Source organism: Pleurodeles waltl, chromosome 7 (assembly GCF_031143425.1).
Source record: "Pleurodeles waltl isolate 20211129_DDA chromosome 7, aPleWal1.hap1.20221129, whole genome shotgun sequence".
NCBI lineage: Eukaryota > Metazoa > Chordata > Amphibia > Caudata > Salamandridae > Pleurodeles > Pleurodeles waltl.
Genome location: NC_090446.1, coordinates 861716632 through 861736771, shown reverse-complemented (window position 1 = coordinate 861736771; position 20140 = coordinate 861716632).

Sequence of the window (20140 nt, the reverse complement as noted above, 5' to 3'; positions counted from 1 at the left end):
GGGATACATGGACTCACCACACACAAGGCCTGCTTCCTACACCCTGTCAAAGATGGCCATGTCAGAGACTTACCTGGGTGGGAGGCCTGTGGTTCTATCACAGATTAGAAGCTGGCCACCAATATCTCACTCCTTACAGAATACTTTACAGTGCATTCATGAATATTTGAAAGAGCTGCCTGTGAATTAGCTCAACACAATCTATTAATCAACATAACTCAAGCTGCGGAGGGGCTGAACTCAATGTATATGGGGACTCTGCTCTGGTTCAGTGCAAGAAATAAACTTTCTGTAAAACAACTCATCAGAATATCTGTAGGAGTTCAGCTCCATTTGTGCATAAACTCTACTGTACCTATGAAGGGATTCAGCAATATGTATGCAGGGACTAAGCTATGGCAGTACGACCAGAAATGCTGACTTTGGTACTGAGGAACGAGGTTCAAGCCTCAGTGCAGCTCAACCTCCTGTGATCCTGTGCAAATCACTTAGGGCCCGATTAGATTTCAGCAGACGGGTTACTCCATCACAGAGGTGACAGATATCCGATCCACCAAAATATAAATCCCACCGTAAATAATGGGTTTTATATTTTTGCGGACAGGATATCCATCATCGTTGTGATGAAGTAACTTGTCTGCTGAAATATAAATCGGGCTCTTATTGTCCCTGTGCCTAAAAAACGTATGTGATCTTGTGTAATGTAACTGGTGCTCATATATAGTGCTCCATTACCTTCAGGTCAAGTTTGTGCTATATAAAAATGCAAAAAAAATATAAATTCAATCTGTGAATGAGCTCAATCCCCACTCTCTCTGCATGTGCAGGAACTAATTTTCTCTGTGCAGAAACTCATTTATGCCTTCTAGTTTTTCAGCCGCATATCTAGAAGTGCAACTAACTTCAGTTTTGGGTTCCTCGACTTAATCAAACAAGCACTGAAATATGGTTCTCGATTCAAGGCAATTTTGACTCTTTGTTACGCTGCACAGCAGCACTCTAGATCTGTCATGCTTAGGCTGACTTCAGTTTGGAAAATCTAAGGGGACCAAATCACATTTTTTTGGGATAGTGCTTGAAGGGCCAGACCAGTGAGTAGCCATGATTTTGAGAAATTTCAGAGAGGAAATCTTTGTCTTTTGGAAAAGACGTTTAATTCTCAAAACTAAGTTTGGTAGTCTCAGGCTACTTCATTGCTTTGATGGGGAACGTGCTTGTTTTCATATATTCACCCAGATGTAATCCGTACTCAACCTCTGCGATTCCCTCGCCTATGAAAAATGTGAACACTTTTCTCTGGCACTCAGCTTCAGCTTTAAAATCGTCTTTTCAGGCAGACATTCAAAAAAAGAGAGGAATTTGGACTGTGTTTTAAAAGAAGGTGTATTAACGTACAGGCATACAGTTGCTGGTTCAAAGTTGACATAGGAAAGTAGAAGGCAGGAGCAGCACCAGTTGACAACAAAAGTTGGTCAACTTGAGAGATAGCAATGCCCAGAACTTGAGCACCCAGTGTGTTTCAATTGAACCTTTGAAATGTGTTTGTGTGTTGGATTTGGATCTGGGCAGCCTTTTCACCATAGTTCCCAACCACCAACTACCACTTGTAGAGATGGTAAGGAGACCCAGTAGGTAAGCCACACAATGGCAGTGCAGTTTGAGGCACACTATGCTGCTGCAACAGAAAGCTTTGGCGAGTGCAGTGCCAGGTGCCATCTATGCACAGTGATATGCTGGTTATCTCTGTCAGTCTGTTACAAGAGGCACACACAGTGGACTGTGAGAGGTCAGCACCCAGCAGCCTGCGACTAGGTGCAGTGGAATATTGCACCTCACGTCTGTCCTAATGTAGTGCACATCCTGCTCTACCCAAACAGAGCTACATAGCAATCCTGAGGTACAGGAGCATAATGACAGGCGGCTCTCCTCCCCTGCCTGTGTACAGACTGTTAAATTAAGATGTATGACTTGTAAAGTAACTGTGTGACATGACGTTATTGTCAAACCATCAATCTGACACAAATACTGCCAGATAGGCCATAGCTGGCCTTCCTTCTGGGACAGAACAGGAAGGCAGGGGCATTTTACTCAGATTCTGCCTGAGGAACCTTCTTTTAAAAGTCCCTTCCCCACTGATAAGTGCTGGTGCCACCCACCATCAGTCACCTTAACAGACTAACTGTTGCCCAAACCTCTATTTGCCAATATCACTTTGCACACTCTTAGGACCAGATTTACTAAGGACTTGTGTATCCCTTGTGTGACACAAGTCCTTGCAAGGCAAGTCCTTTAGTGATATTAACAAAGCCATACAAAGCCACCTTGTGTGGCTTTGTGTGGTTTAGCGAAACCAAAGTAACATTCCATGGTTAAGATATGGTCATTCCCATGCATCCACCCATGGATTTTGACACTATCCCAGAATTACAAAGGTCTGTAAGCTAGGATTGCACCAAAATGGTGCGCCTGCTTGAGCGAGGCTTAATAAGGAGAAATACCTTTATTTTTCCTTGTTATTTCCTCTTTGTGTTATTCTGAATTCTGCAGCCCACAGACGAAGAGGAAAATGCCAGTAAGGATTGTTTTTGTAGAGGAAGCTATCCCTTCCTGCACAAACACAATCCTGCCCTTAACGCAGGTCTCTTGCACCATGGCTCAAGGATGCCTGTGTTGTTGCCAGGCAGTCTTAATCAAGCGCTCCAGCTCTAGGAAACAGCAGAAACGTGCCATATCTATGTAAATATGGAGCATATCTGCTCTCTCCCATTCATGCAACACAAAGCAGCAAGTTGCCTTGCTGTGTTGCATGAAAGAAATCTGCCCCTTAGTTTTTTAGCCAGCATTAGAATGTTTGGAAAAACCACAAGCACCTCAATCCATAGCCCTCAGCCACCCCTCCCCCCGAAATGCACAATGCCAAAATGTTATCAGTAAAAAAAAAAAATCTGGACTGCCTGATGGACAGTGAGCCATTTCAATGCAACACCATTTGAAAAAGAAAAGAATAAACGTTCTCTTTTTTTCTGCATTCATATAGCGCTTTCTACCCCGTCATGTGTAGTAAGCGCTATATAAATGCAGTTACATACCATATAATTTGTGCCTTTTCTGATTGGATGGACTCAGGCTAAGGTTGGTTGGGAACAGGGCAGCGATTACCTTTCAGTTGTAGAGGCAGCCTTGGTCATCACTGTGTTAGTGGGCAATCATTGTATTGCCTGCAAAACAATGAGGAATGCAAAAGCACATGGCCTTGCACAGTGAGAGCCCCCACCATGAGGTCCCTGATCTATAATCACTGGAGACTCCTGCCCCTTATTTGAAGACACTTTCCAGAAGCACAGAAGCTGCACATGTCTTTTTGAAGGAAAGAAAATCTTTCTCAAACAATGCTCTGCCCAGGCCCTCCCGGAGGCAAGCACTTGGGGGCAGCAGTCTGGGCTATGCCACACGACTGGGGTAGGGGTGGGGCTGAAGTCCCGTTAGCCCAATGGGCGTTGCGCGTTTGCCTAGAGCACTCTGCGAACCAACACCCTTCCAAGCAAGCACGCCTAACCCAAAATAGCGCTACCCGTCCTCACAGCGCTACGCCGCTGCTTTCAATACATGATGTTCTTTATGAAGGCGTTTACAATAGAATTCAATACGGGCTACCAATTGCGACTCCACACGTAACTCACGGTATGTAATGACAGGCCAGTTTGGATTTACATTCACTCTGGCAAATATTCCGTGTATACTATTACATGCTGGGACACTTATAGGTCGCTTAAGGAGGTCTGGATATTATGTTGCCAATTCAACTGTGTGTTTGGCAGTGCTGACACGTGCAGGCGTTGCACTCTATTCATATACTGTGAGGCGTTCTGCTTTGTCCATATTAGAATAACTTCATTAGTTTATGCAGATCATAAGCTCTTGAAAACAATATGGATATGGCATCGTTTCTAGAAAATCGTTGTAGTTAAAGATGGTCTTTTGGCGCCATCATGTGGTTGGTTGGTTGTATTAATTCTGATTTTGCCAATGCTTTCCTTGGCAGACTGAAATGATTACTTCTGATGGATAGATACTGCTACCTGCAGATTCAGCACCTGTTCAATATCTCTAGGAGCCAGACTCGATTAACAAGCCTTTCCATAGCTTTCTTGCACTGGAAGGGGCTCTGTCTATAAATCAGCACCGGAAACAATGGCACTGTGGCAGCACTTGAGCTTAAGGCACCCATCCTGCCACAGCAACATCAGCTCTCCTTTTCTGTGCCCTTAGCGAATCTGGAGCTTCCCTACTCGTGTTTGTCCCTTCTGTTGTAATCTCCACAAAGACGTTTCTGGAAACAAATGATCAGTGTAGTTCTAATAGAAATATCACCACCCAAAAAACCCAATGTTTATTATGTTCTGTGGGGACTGCGATGGTCAAATGTTGGCCACAAACCCTTATGAAGTGCGACTCCGACGCCTGGCATCGAGGCGTTACTAAAGGTCATGCAAGCGGCGTGGTCTTTTGTACCCCGAGGCCATAAAAGTGCGCGAAGTCAAACATTTATGGCCCATGCCTCTGACGTCCATCGGACTCGACGCTGATGATGTTGCAGATCGAGGTTTTAATTGAAAGCTTGCTTCTTCTTCCTCATGGACAAGAGACAAAAACAGAAAGAAACAGGAGGAAGAGGTGTTTTGATGAAACTGCTCACAGTCGAGCGGTAGGTCACTGGGATGTTCTCCTCTAACTACACTCATTCTCTGAGCCAGAACTAATGCCAATCCCGGGGCCGTTATTTGTTTCTCTGTCACTATATCTCCCATATCTCGGCCGCCTCAAACCTATCCAGAATTTCGGGCACCGGGAGCTGATCGGGATTTTTCCCTCCACGCCGTGAGGTTGGTGTTTGACACACATCGGTCTCCTCTAGCATGCCTCTTGACCCCACAGGACATTTTGGTATTCAATTTTAGTTTCTGTGGTACCTCTCCTCTGTTCCACAGGGAACACATCTGCAGTGGCGGCCGGCAGCTTTGGGAGGGGGGCGGGCGGGGCACACACACAAACACACACGCTCATTCCTTCACACACAGACACGCACGCACGCTCATCCATTAACAACACTCATTCCATTCAAACATACACGCACGCACCAAACATTCATTTTACAAGATCACACACATTCATTCTTTCACACACACACGCACTCACATCCATTAACAACACTCATAACACTCAAACATGCACGCGCACCAAACATTCAAAGTAAAACATAACACACATACACACACACACACACACTTACCTTTAGCCTCCAGGTCCCAGGAGGGTTGGGACTGCTGCCTTCCCTCACTGGCAGCCAATGAGGGAAGGCAGCAGTCCCAGCCTCGTCACAGAGTGGGATGGGGTCAGTGAGACTGCTGACCCCACCTCACTCTGTGACGAAGTGTCACTGATTGACACTCACCCTGGGCACTTCAGGGCTTAAACCTGAAGCGCCCAGGGAGAGTGCCAATGGGTGACGCTTTCCTCGTCACCCAGGGGAGGGCCTCGAGGCACCTTTGCTGGGCCGAGGAGGTCACGCCCATAGGGGTCGTGATCTCCTCAGCCCAGCAAAGTTCAGCTCAGGCAGCCAGGAGTCTGCGCAAATCGCGCATGTCTGCTCCTGGCTGCCTGACCTGAACATGAAGAGTGTCTGTCAGGCTGACCTTTGTTCAGCCTGAAAGACACTCTTCATGGGGTGGGGGGGGCGTGGCCCCTCCGCCCTAAAGGACGGGCCGCCACTGCACATCTGGCGCCATCGGGAGCCATCCCGATGCCGAGTCCCTCACCATTTGGCCTCCCCCAATAGGTCGATGCAGACTCCAGCACTTCCCCCTCTGGTGACACTCGGGGAGCAGGCAGTGTCCAAGTCTAAGGTTCTCCTGCAGGGGTAATGAAGAGAGGTCCAGCTAATAACGGAGAAAGAAAGGTATGAGCAGGAGCAGCAGGGCACTCGCGCCAACGGTATTTACACAAGATTCATGACATCTACTTCAGATGTCTTTCACCATGACAAAGGCAGCAGCAGAAAAGCAAACTATTTGCTGCTCACCCTCCCACCCCCCATGGAGTATTTGGCTTTGCAAAATGCCAGTGGGATGTATTCTTCATCTGAGATATAAATGGAATGTCCCTCAGGGCCGCACACTTGTGGTGGCCTCCTTTCGTGCCGTACTCAAAACAGCTGCTGATGTGTTGGGGCTCCCTCTCCCTCCGTAGATGTGAGGTCCAATATTCTAACCAAGGTTTTGCAGCCTTTATCATCAACATCAGATCCTCTGCTGCTTTTTCATGAGTTTGCGTTAGATCCAATCAAAGCTGCCGGCAAGAAACCTATAGCAACAGTAAACCATTTGTTTGCCAGACATCATGGATCAGCAAGCAGGGACCCAACGTTCTTGTCAGTACATCCATCCCTGGAAAGTCTAGTGGCGCAGCCCCTTCCTGCTTGAACCAAAATCCCAGTGCTTTCCCTGTAGTTCTTCAGAGAGAGAGCCAAAAACATTGGACGCAATAGAGGAGAAAGTATTCCGATCGGTCTCTGAACATGTGTGTTGGGGAGATATACCCATGGAATTGTGGTGCCTAATCTGACCATTTCAAGGATCATTTTGGGGAGGATGTTCCCAACAGACAGGAGACCTCTAGAAAGATAAACATAGGTTAATTGATACCGCAACTTCTGGCTCAGATTAAGTGGCTTCTCTGGAGACATTCAGGTTACATTAATGGACATGCCATTTAATGGAGCACATCTCTTTGAAGATAAAGCGGACGCTGTCCTAGAGCTTTTTAAGGTGGGAAAAGTGACAGCCCACTCTTTGGCCGTCCAGTATTCAGCTACGACAGGGGTCTCCAACCTTTTCTGTAATAAGAGCTACTTATGTTCAGTGGAAATCAGAATGAGCTGCTAAATATTACTAGTGTGATAGTGACCACAAAAGACCAGCTAGCCACTTCATGCAAGATTACCAGCTGTGATCACCTCAGTCCATCAGTCAGAGTTATTGTGAAAAAGGATTTATCATTTTGAAATGCCTCAATGATGTATATACATACATAACTGCAATGCTTCTGGCACCAAGTTCATAATCATGGTAATAACCCTCCCCAACAAATTTTGATATACCACTCAAATATCAGCTTTATATATATTTTGTGAATCAAACCATTTTCTAGACATCAACTTATGAGTTCTAAAAATACACACATTTTTGTCTCAAATACACACATTTAAATTTTGGGATGCATATATCAATTCAACTAAGCAAACACTTCTAATTTATTAGGCTGGACTGCACATAGACAAGCTACTCACATGTAGGTGGAGAGCTACCAGTAGATCTTGAGCTACTGGTTTGAGAAGCCTGAGCTAGAGACTGTCTCCAGTTTTGGAGGTTTCATGGTGGTTTAGGGCCTTAAACCTCCTCCAATGCCAGCCTTTCCAAGGCCCCCAACAACATAATCTGTTCCATGGTCAATACAGAGGTAAAGGTAGGGGCCCTCTTCCTCCTTCTCTTCCCCCACTGCACTCGTTGGAAAATCCTGTTGAAGGAGCCCGTGCGGCACATAGGAGTCCTCCTTTTCCGAGGCCTGGAAGGTTACAGCATTGGACCAATGGGCTCTTTAAATAGTAGAAAGGTGTCTGTCCTACCCTTCCAGAACATATCTCCCAACACCCATCCTCACAGTCCCCTCAGTTAGAAGACCATCTCCCTATACTCGGAGGTGGCAGCTCTGCTGTAGAGAGGAGTAGTACAGTTGGTTCCAGAAGATGGGATACTACTCTTTGTACTTCCTGGTTTCCAAGAATGACAGTGTCGGGAGGATAATATTTGTCAAGTGTGTGAAGGAGAAGGAATAACCTGACTGCAATTCCCAGGAGGCACTGTTTCTCTTACTCCAAACAACAGTCCATTGCTCGCTTGTCCACATACCCCTGTTTGACAAATTTCAATTGAAGTGTACTCACCTGGGGGAAACCATTTGCTAAATGTTAGGAAGTAGAGAGAGTGACATGACTGCAAATCCCAATAGGCCCTATAACTCTAACTCCAAACACCAGCACAGCGGCAACAAATACCCTTGTTTGTCAAATATCAAATAAAGTATGCTCACCTGGTACTGATCAAGCACAGATCATGCCTAAATCACAGACGCATCTGTCAACATTGCTCCATCTTGACTTGCTTACACAAAATGAAATATTGGAGGACAGGAATGACACATTAAACACTGTGCATAACAAGTGTTCATAAGGCCTCAAGATTCATCACCACATTGATATTGGCAACAGACACATTCACATTGCACTGTGCACATGATGACCCCAGTCACATATACAACAAAATCCGGGGTCTGCCGGTATCACACTCAGCTAAGCCTCCTAATGGGCAAAGCCACATCTTGCCAAGCCACTGTTTTGCCTGCATTGGTGGCAAGATTACATTTTTTAGGCCATCCTCCCTAGTGCGAATGAACAGTCACATTTCAGCACCAGTTTGAGTCAAAATGAATTGGCATGCTTCACGCATGGCATGTCAAAACACCCAATACCATGCTTACTTGCCATAATATGATTAACTGCAACTTGACTTTGTACAAGGTCTCTGCTTACTGTAACTCTAAACCATTGAAGGTAGATGTGACAATAGAACCAATAACATTGTATGTTTTACATCAACAGGTGGATGTGCCGCTGGGCACACAGAGGCCACAGAACAGACTGCCACTACCTCCTGAATGCAGCCCTCAGTGAAGAAGATACTCCAGGACGGTGGTGGACGGTTCTGGCCCATCTGGGTAACTTGGTAGGACGACAACAGTGAGTTTCACTGTGGCCACTACATCACCTCCCAGTCTGGTTGCCTCTTCATCACAGGCAACCATTTGCCCCCTACAACCTGTGTCCCGAGAAAAGTGTCTACCATCTCATGCCCCCAGTCCTGGATCCTGAGTTGCAGTGCAACACGTTTGACAATGATGGTCCAGGAACAAGTTGGAGAGGGCATCCTGTGGCAAGGACACAGGCCCATGGGGTAGGGTGTGTGGGAAGGATGCTGCGGGCCGGTGTTGTGAGGCCACTGGGGCTGATCTTGGACAGGACAGCGTCAGCCACGTCTTGGAGGTTTATCAGGACTCCCAAGGCGTGATGGGCCAGGTCTTGACTGAACTCTGGGAAATCAAGCAGCTACAGAGGAACATGCAAAGAGACATGCGGGAACAGATGGAAGCCCCCAATACAAACATGGCCTCCTAACAGTGGTGCTGAGGGACATTCACACCACCCTGAGCAAGGCTTTTCAACAACAGTCTACCTCTTCCTTTGGCTCATAAACACCAGTCACATCAGCATCAGTGCCAGCCACTGGAAGGGAGGCTCTGCCAGAGGAAGAACCAGACACACCTGCTTCTGTAGCAGCAGATCGCCCTCTCCCGCAAGTGGGGACATCCAACAAAGAATCCAGGAGGTGCACTTGGCAACTACCCACCACTGCCAGCAAGTAACCTCTTCCCAAAAGTCCTCCCTTGTGTGCCACACATTCCCTCTGTTGACTGACCCTCAGCCACCTACCATTTCCAATGGGAGGAGTACTCTGGACTTTAGACTCCCAATGGTGTGACATCTACCCTAATGATTTCATTCACCATGACTGACCCCTTCACTTTACATCTTTTGTTTCTTTCTGTCTAAATTTCATTTTCAGAATTAGCATTGTAATAAATTCACAAATCACAAACTCATTGTCTGCTAGCTTAATTTTCACATTTCGCTATGTGGAGATGTAAGACCATGTGAACCATATGATGAAGACACAAGCTACAAGGTTTGTTACAGGTACACAGTGTCCAGCTCAGGTTTACATACATTACACACCAACATATCAGTACAAGTGTCTGGTCAAACCAAACAGTTTATTCCAGTGTACAGCAAATAGGCTGCCAATATGTCTGGACTCTTAGGAACAAGAATGTATAGCTCACACTGAGTAAAAGTACATATTTCAAGGTACAGACCTCCAGACCACGAAAGGAAGGAATTTGTCGGACATTGTCCTATAGCATAGGCAAACATTGAAGAGGTTGATGTCAGGAGCTTGAGCCTTCTCACATACCACACCAAAGTGATCCAACATCACATAATTCAAGATACAGACAGATGGCAGTATAGCAGTCAATGATCACAGGCTCATCATAATCCAGTTACCATGCATCTGGTGGTATTACTGAAACATATGTCAGTGTTGTGGCACAGGCATTCTGGCCTGCAATGATGAAACACATTTATAGCTCTATACAGGTCATACATAAAGAGTGTCTAGCCAATGTGAAGGACAGATGACTTGATCAAAAACTAGGACTACATATTTTCAGACCACATGATGACACAAATGATGCATCAGGCCCACCACAAAGCACAAAACAAGTACTATGTGCACCTCTGTACCTCTACCCAAACACTGTGCTAACTGTTTTGGTACAGGTCTCATACATCTAAACTCTGCGACCTGCATTCCCTGGAACAGGCCATGCCTACTTTGTATGTCAGAACAGCATCAGATACCTGCCAATGTCACAACCCTAAAATACCCACATGAAGATGCCATGGTCAAGGTACCTGTACAAAGAACAAAACAAGGAGTATAGGTTTGAAACCATACCAATGACACAAGTCACATGGAAAATGAAGTACATTGAAAGGGAACTGACACAAACATTGCAACATCATTGAGGTGGGTGTGTGCCAAAAGCTATCTTATCAGGCAGCCTCTGGATGAATATTGCAGAGTACTGGCTCCTTAGCTGTTTCTAAAACACTCAACTCCACATATTCTCACAACTACAGTTCATAGCAAAGTCACAGTCATTACATCACATGACATACTTATACTCATGAAAAGAAGTTGTTGATGAGATATTCCAGCAAGTCTGCTGCTTCTGCTTCACCACTGTCATCCTCACTTAGCATTTCTGGATTCTCACCTGGCGGCACTGCAGGCTCCCACTTCTCTGGGATGTACGGGATATTCCTCTTCAGGGTGATGTTGTAGAGTATTCAGCATGCCACAGTGTTCTGATCCACTTTCCCGGGTGAGTAGAGGAGGGCTCACCAGTCCGGTCCAGACAGCCAAATCTGACCTTCAGGAGCCCAAAAGCACGCTCCAAGGGCCGCTGTGTTCTTCCATGGACCTCCACCAATCCAGATATCGGAATTTGGCCTTCAGAAGCCTAAAACCCCGGTCCACTGGCCGCTGTGTTCTTCCATGGGCCTCTTTGAAGACACAGTTAGGACAGATGTGACCTACCAACCAGCCAGGCCCTCTCTGGGTGCAGTTGTGACATCAGCTTGGGTATGGTGCTGTTCCACATTATGAAGGAATCATGGGATGAAACCGGATAATGGGCACCGACATGTGATATGTAGAGATCCGCCAAACAGACAACTTGCACACTGATGGAATGGGAGATCTTTTGGTTGCAATAGATTTGTTCAGTGGCCTGCAGTGGCACCAAGCCAACATGTGTGCCATCCATTGCCCCCACCACATGTGGGAGGCAGCTAAAACCATAAAAGTCAGCCTTCACATTGGCTAAATCCTTGCGTCTGAGGAACCTGATTTAGCTGTCAATGCGTTTCAACATTGCTGAGAGGAAATCCTTCAACACCAGACTGAACATAGGTTGGGAAATTCCAGCAGATAAGACCACTGTATGTTCGAAGGACCCTGTGGCTAGGAAGTGGAATACTGGCATGGCTTGTACAATGGGTGGTATGCTGGTTGGATACCTAATAGTGGGCATCATATTTGGCTTCAACTGACTGCATAAGTCCACTATTGTTTGCCTATTCAGAAGGTAGAGTAATGTAGGTGGTGTTCTTCCAGGGTCTGAAGGTCTGGCATTGGACATTAGACAGGAGGTTGTCACATCCTCCCTCTCTCAGGTACCTATGTGTGACAAGACATGTCAGCATTAGTCAGTCTGTCCCCAGCAACATACATGATGCATGCCAACAATATCATGTGATAAAGCATTTCTGACTAGATAGACATGATGCACAGTACACATCCCAGCTGGCAACTACACAAGCGTCACCCGTGACCCCCATGGTTTTCAAGACATATGTCCACAATATGGATATGGATGGAAGTCAAAGATGTGCTACTCAGTTGCCCCTTGATTGTGACTGTATATTCCGACCGTCAAAAAGATCATCAGTGGTGTTGGCCTGTGCACCACTGTTAAATGCCATCTGTGCCCTGCAAGACACTACAATGGTGGTTGAGTTGAAGGACCTACATGACAAGACAGAATAATGATGTTTGTGATGCAACTAAACATATAATGTAGGCGTGATGCCGTTTATAAAGCCAAATACACCATTTCAGGCCGCTAAAATGCGGATGCCTGAGCTGCTCCACCTGACATTAGGAACCACCTGCAACTTCCGGCGGAAATCGTCAGGGCTGTAGATGGTTGCTACCACAGCAGACACAGCCATAGTCTAACGTTGTTGGCTGTGGCGGTCGCGGCCCAATGGGTGTGTCCACCACCGATGACGACTGGTATGTGGTGGATGTGACCACCATGTTGGACAGGTTCACTCAATTGACTACTGACACTGCTGCCAGCAACACCTCCATGACCTGAGCTGCTGTGTGCCGTCTCTGGGAGCAATCATGCCACATCCAGCAGGTGATAGTGCCCCTGCCTTCTCTCCAGAGCAGCTGGAGAGGCTTTTAAATGTGATCCTACCCCTGTATGAACAGCTCTATGGCTCACCAGAGTAGCAGGTAAGAATCTCATAGGCACAATTAATACTGTTCAACACCATCCTTTCCCTCCTCACAGGCTACAGTGTGCCCCAGAGTGCCAGTTAGACTTCTTGTGTGCCTGTTGTTGCAGTATGTGTGGCATCAATGGGATGTACATGGTGCAGGTATTGGTGGCCAGTAACATATGGTAAGTTCAGCTACATTGCGTTGTGTGAGGTTTTTGGGGTCCTAGATCCTCATTGTACTGGATGCACATAACTAGTTAAGGAGATTTTACTGCCATCCAATGACATATTTTTCTTTACAATGTTTGTAAATGTTAGACAACATGTGTGTGCATGACAGCATGAGCTGTGTATACATTTTGCATGAATAATTTGAGGATCTTGTAAGCAATGTGCATAGTACCACAGATCTTTCACTCTACACCTGGCCTTGCCAAACCCTATTATGGAAGACATATCCTGACTTACTCTGCCCCTCAGCTTGCCACACACACACCACATGCCAAATTGCTGATGGCCACATGATGGACTGTCATGCATCGAAGTGATGGAAATGGGGTGTCATGGAGTTTCTCAATGCTCAGTCTGCAGAGACCAGGTCCTTTGAAATGTATGTCCCAGTATGAGACCTAGTCCTGACTGTGGTAGAGGCACTGTGGCTATGTCAATGTAGCACCTAGTCCCTATGTACATTTAGCATCATTGTTAATGTGTGTCTTTGACTCATCACAGGTCCCTTACTCCCACAGCTCTGTTGTCACCATCACATAAGTCATATTTTTCTTGTACAGGCTTATTGCACTGATGACAGTCCGATGGTGCAGACAGTGCTTGGGAGACCATGAAATGTGGGAGGCCATGATTCCTGGGAAGCCATGAAATGTGACTCAGTAGTTTGGTCGCATAGCAGAAATTGTACAATGCATACTTTTGCATGTTGTATACCATCTCTGTGGGATAGACAAATATGTCCAAAGGAGTGTTCTGTGGTACAAGAACATACCTCAGTGCCCTCCCCATGAAGTGGCATGATTTTGCATTTGGTAGGCCACATGTCCACACATGCCCAAGGAAGACACTTTCTGTACCCCCCATGCCAGCCCCATCATCGTCACTCAAATGTAAGGGTGAAGTCTATACAATGGCAGTTGTGTATTGGGACTGTAAGCAGTTAGTCAATCTCACAGAGTGTGAATGTGTTGGTCCAGTAAGGCCTCATGAGTTTAGCCTTCAGAAGCCACATGTGTGTAGTGTTTCATTGTGGCTCACATCACAGTACATGCTGCTGGAGCATGGGCTACCTGATGTCAGTAGGCCTGCATAGTCAGTGAAGACCATGAGCAGGGTAGTGGGTTAGTCTGCAGATGGATACAAAAGTGTGTAGTCATGTCCCTGTACTTATTGGCTTGAGTACTCTACATTTGTGGTGTGTTCACAAATTGAAAAATTCTAGCTTGGTTTTTCTGACGTGTGTGACTCAACCATTTGTGTGAAAACTTGTAGTTGTAATCTCTTTATTTTTCTTTTGCATCTATGCAGGTCAACGCCCATCCGAAGAAGGAGATATGGAAAGCCACATCCTGGAAGGGGCGGACCCTGGCGGTCCAGAGCCGGCAGAGCACTCACTGTCACAAGAGGGAGGAGGACCTGAGGATGATCGTGGAGATCCAGCTGGGGCTGTCCTCCCAATGTGGACGAGACGCACGTTGGACCATGACCTCCCTAATGTCACTCATCCTGGCCGTAGCATACCCAGACCTTGATGGGTGAGTACAGGGCATACTCTTGCCTGTTACATTGCCATGTTAATATGTTAGATTCTGACACCTCCCCCTGACGATTATGGATGTGCCATGTGTGACACAGTGGATGAGTGGCTGTTTGTGTAGATATGTAAGGTAGTGCATACTGATGTGCTTTGCCTATTGGCCCCAGGGACCTAGGACATAGCTGTGTACAATAGATAATTTGGTCCCCAGTGGCAACAAATAGCTGTGTACATTGATCAATCAAGGTCTGTTTGTTGTTGTTGTGGTTGTATATTCTATGCATCAGACCCCTACTTCTCAGTATTACAGGCCAAAATAAACGAAGTAATGGATAACTGTCCTCAGCCATGTGTCTGGTTAAGTGAGTATATTGGCATCTGCCAACCAGGGGCTACTTGTCTTCAGCATGTGACAGGCGCTGGTGCCTCACTACTGTCTGTAATGTGAAGTTGGACATCATACTTGTGATTGACTATACATTTATCTTTGGTTGCAGCTACAGATCAATACTTTTCCTCGGTAAGTGGGAAATGGCCATGGACATGATTTGTGTGCCATCACTGTTGCCAACATTCCTTGTGCCTACATGTTAGAATGTGTCCCTTTCTCTTTTGACAATATGTGTACACTGCTATTTCATGCATGGTCTACCTGTGTTCATGGTATGATTCTTGTATTCCCTCACATATATGTGCATTCCAACCTGTGTTAGGAATAGGGCATTTGCAATGAGAGTACATTTCATATGGTGCCACAGACAGGACTGTGCCACCATTGATTGTTACCCTCAGCCACCACTGCTTGTCATTTGGCATGTACAACTGCAGTAGCAATGAGGGACAAGACATGTATGACTAGATTTATAAGGCACAATGTACATGTCCAGGCCATTGACGTGGCATCATGTGTCGAAGTGCACTACACATGTGTAATGGATAAGGTTTTTTACATGACTGTTGGAATGCATCATGAAATGCCTTACAGTTATGTTGAAATCACATGTGTTTCGTTACAACCATTCATCCACAGACTTCTGGGTTTGCAGGGCCAAAATAGAGACAGTGATGCAGCTTCCCATTAGGCACCATGCTGAGGGCCTTCTAAGGGTACTTGCAAATCGTTGTCTCTCCAAATACAAAGGACTAATGACTTCTACTGATGCTTTCAGAGCATGGCATTGTAGGGGGTGATAGACATTAGTGGTGATTCCCCTGGGGATTGCTGATTCATTGTGCTGTGGATTTTAGGGACATAGCTCCCTGCCAATTTGCACATGATGTCTACAGTGTACATTTCCATGCCAAATGTGTGGCCTATCAGGGCAACGTTAGTACAACCTCCATGACTCCAGTGGGACAAATTTCACTTGGTAAGTGCGCATTGTGGATATGTTTCCAGTGTGACATGAATATTTCCCATGTCACTTTCTCTTGACTACTGTACTGTTGTCACCAACATGGCATGTCCTGGGAACATCATTACTTATTATTGTGTTATTGTGTATGTGACACATACATGTCTGCAAGGGCTTGTGTGGAGTCCATGGAATGAAGTTGGCATTGGCCTACTATTGTATGACAACAGGTAAGTGATGTATGCTCCATGAGGCAAAGCATTAAAGTGATGTGGTCTCCTACTTTTTCAATGGTTACTGTGATTACACGTATTCAGCCATGCAATTGTAGTTATATGAGATCCTGATTTTCCTTTGGACAACTGTTAGACCTGGCAGCTCTTGGCATGGTTTCCCTGTACTTTTGTTTGCTTCTATCCCCCTGTTTTTGGATCCTGTGCTATAATTAGTTTTTGCTGGTTTTGATAATCTGGGCACTTTACCCCTGCTAACCAGTGCTAAAGTGCAACTGCTCTCTGTTTAAAAGATATTGGTAATTGGGTTTCCATAATTGGCACATTTTATTTACTGGTAAGTCCCCAGTAAAGGTCACTAGGCATGCCCAGGGCCTGTAAATCAAATACTACTAGTGGGCCTGCAGCACTGATTGTGCCACCCACATGAGTAGCACTATAAACATGTCTCAGACCTGCCACTGCAGTGTCTGTGTGTGCAGTATTGCTCTGCCAATACTACCTGGCAAGTGTACCCACTTGCCAGGCCCAAACCTTTCCCTTTACTACATGTAAGTCACCCCTAAGGTAGCTCCATGGGCAGGGTGCAGTGTATTTAAAAGGCAGGACATGCACTGGTGTGTTTTACATGTCCTGATAGTGAAATACTGCTAAATTCAGTTTTCACTATTGCAAGGCCTTTCTCTCCCATATGTTAACATGGGGATTGCCTTTAAATATCTTTTAAGTGCAGTTTCCCATTGGGAGCAGATTATTGATCTGGAGTTTGGGGTCTCTGAACTCACAATTTAAAAATACATCTTTTGGTGGAGTTGGTTTTTAGATTGTCTATTTGAAATGCCACTTTTAGAAAGTGGGCATTTTCTTGCTTAACTTGTAGAATATACGTCTGGGTCAGACTGACAGTTGGGCTGTTTGAGAATTCCCTCTAGACAGTGACAGAAAGGGAGCTGAGGAGTGTCCAGCATATCCTGATGAGGCTCCTGGGATAGAGTGGGGAGGGAGGAGCTGATACACCTGAAAGGGCTGTGTCTGTCCTCACACAATACAGTCTCTACCCCCCTGGTGTGTGTCTGGGGCCAGGCCTGGGCGAGGCAGGATCTTGTGAACAACAGAGGCTTTCCTTTGAAGTCTGACAACTTCAAAAGCACAAAGGGGTATAAGTAATGAACCCAAAACCCCAGACTTTAGATCACTTTTGGAATCAAGAGGAACTTCTGCCCAGGAGGAGAGCTGAAGAGCTGAGGGGAAGGGCTACCCTGGCCTGTGACTGTGCTTTGTTGGGCTATCCTGCAGTTGCTGCTTCTGCCTGTGAAAGGGGACAAAGACTGGGGTTTGTTTGCATTTCTGCTTGAAGAAGAATCTCCAGGGGCTTGGAGTAGAGCTTGCCTTCTGTTTTGAAGCCTCAAGGACTGCAAAGGCTGCTATCCAGTTTTGAGTCTGCATGCTGTGAATTCTAGCTTGCCTGAGGGTGCCATTCCAGTTCCTGGACCCCTGGAACTAAATTTCGGGAGACAAACCTGTCCAATGACGGCGAAGGATGCAGTGCCATTTCGCTAAGGACGCCGCTGCACGGAAACCACGACGCTGCCTGCCCCGAAGCCGTGGTCCTCGCAGAAGCGCGAAGACCCCAACAACTCCGTGTGCCTCACATCGCTGCAGCCGATGATCCTGCATAACCTCGCTGAGAACGGAGTGTCATAAGTCCGACGCCCGTGACTTCTGACGCCATCGCAGCGCTTGAGGCCCTGTGATGTCCTCGTGACCCCATGCAGTAAGGACCTGATGCCTCTTCCCGACACCTCTGCTCCTCTGCTCCTCTGCCCCTAGCACCGGAACCGATGCTTCATCGGATCCTGACTCCATGCACTTGCCTGTTTTCTACTTGTTTTACTAAGGTACTGTACCTGGGGGTCCATACGACTCCATAAAACGTCACCGTAGCATCGCATTATAGGAAAAGACTCTGGGTGTCAAACCGCCGCCCGCCAAACTTCCCCCGTCGAAAGACCGCGGGGGCCATTTCGACTTTCCCGCTGGGCCGGTGGGAGACCGCCAAAAGAGCGCCCGCCGGCCCAGCGGGAAAGGCCCTGCAACATTGAAGCCGGCTCCGAATGGAGCCGGCGGTGTTGCAGGGGTGCGACGGGTGCAGTTGCACCCGTCGCGATTTTCACTATCTACAAAGCAGACAGTGAAAATCCTGCTGGGGCCCTGTTAGGGGGCCCCTGCACTGCCCATGCCAGTGGCATGGGCAGTGCAGGGGCCCCCAGGGGCCCCACGACACCCGTTCCCGCCATCCTGTTTCTGGTGGTGAAAATCGCCAGAAACAGGCTGGCGGGAAGGAGGTCGGAATCCCAATGGCGGCGCTGCAAGCAGCGCCGCCATGGAGGATTCTCCCAGGCGGGGGAAATCCGGCGGGAAACCGCCGGACCCGGCTGGGCGACCGCGGCTTTATAGCCGCGGTCGGAATAGCAAAGAAAGCACCACCAGCCTGTTGGCGGTGCTTCCGTGGTCGTCGACCCTGACGGTCGATGACCGCCAGGGTCAGAATGACCCCCTCTGTCACAACATCGCTTAACATCAAATTGCAGCCTTTGTGCCTCTAGGCACTATTTTTCAGTTTTTCAGTGCTAAGATCACATTTCTCATGGTGTATTGTGGAATTTGATCGTATTTGGTCTTGTTTAATTAGATAAAATATTTACTATTTTTCTAAACATGTGTTGTGTCATTTTGTAGTGGTTCACTGTATTACTGTTGGTGCTGGTACAAATACTTAACACATTGGCCCTCATTATGACATTGGCATGGCGGTGGAGGCCCGCCAATACCATACCACCATCAGGCCGCCTGTGCGGCCTGAACCCTGCCGGCCCTATTATGTTTTCCCCTCCGGCCCAGTGGGGAACAGGGCCTTAACATTGCAGCCGGCTCCTAATGGAGCTCCTAATGGAGCCGGCTGCAATGTGGCTGTGCAGTGGGTGCAGCAGCACCTGTCGTGCATTCCACTGCCCGCAATTCGGGCAGTGGAATGCTCAATGAAGTTGTGCATTGGGGCCCCACACTGCCCATGCCAAGTGCATGGGCAGAGCAGGGGCCTCCAGGGGCCCCTTGAGTCCGCCATTCCGCCAGCCTTTCCAGGGCGGTGTTTACCGCCATGGACAGGCTGGTGGATGGGGATTCGTAATCCCCAGGGTGTCGGCGGTTGGCCCATGGTGGCTCCACCACGGTCATAATAAGGTGGTCGGACTGCCACGACTGTGGCGGTCCGACCGCCACCGTGACCCTGGCGGTCATAATGACCCCCATTGTCTCTGAGTTAAGCCTGCTTGCTTGTGCCAAGCTACCAAGGGGGTGAGTGGGGGTTAACTGAGTGTGATTCTCCTTTACCCTGAATTAAGTGAGGGTCCTTGCGTGGACAAGGGGCAACCTGACAGCCAACCAAAGAACCCATTTCTAACACTGTTCAACGCTTCACTGCATTAGAGCTGAATGAAGCCACAGCTGTGGCATTGCCTTTGTTTTTCTGTTTTCTTCTGTGTCACTCTGACCGGGAATATTTGAATAACATTATTTATCTTAAGATGGATCACCAGTTATGAATAAGCAGGCCTTTGACCTTGTTGGTGTTAGCGCTCCTGACCTTAATAAGTAAACTTACAAGGGAACTCGAATAGGTCAATGAACCTTTTGACTCGCAATTAAGATGTTCTTACCATAGCTCCAGTATATAATCAATAATCAATACACAATAATCAATAATCATTAGTAATCAATAAATTAATAATCAATGGAGTCAGTAATTGTCACGCACCACAACCTTTCAGTCACGAATAACCACACCTTTAGTAAAAGTTTAGAATATTTATTTCCCTAGATTAACAATGCCAATGTCATGTAGATTAATCTCAAAATCAAATGAAAAACATACAGAAACAACACTGGTTGTCCAAAGCAGAAGAAGAAATGCAATCTA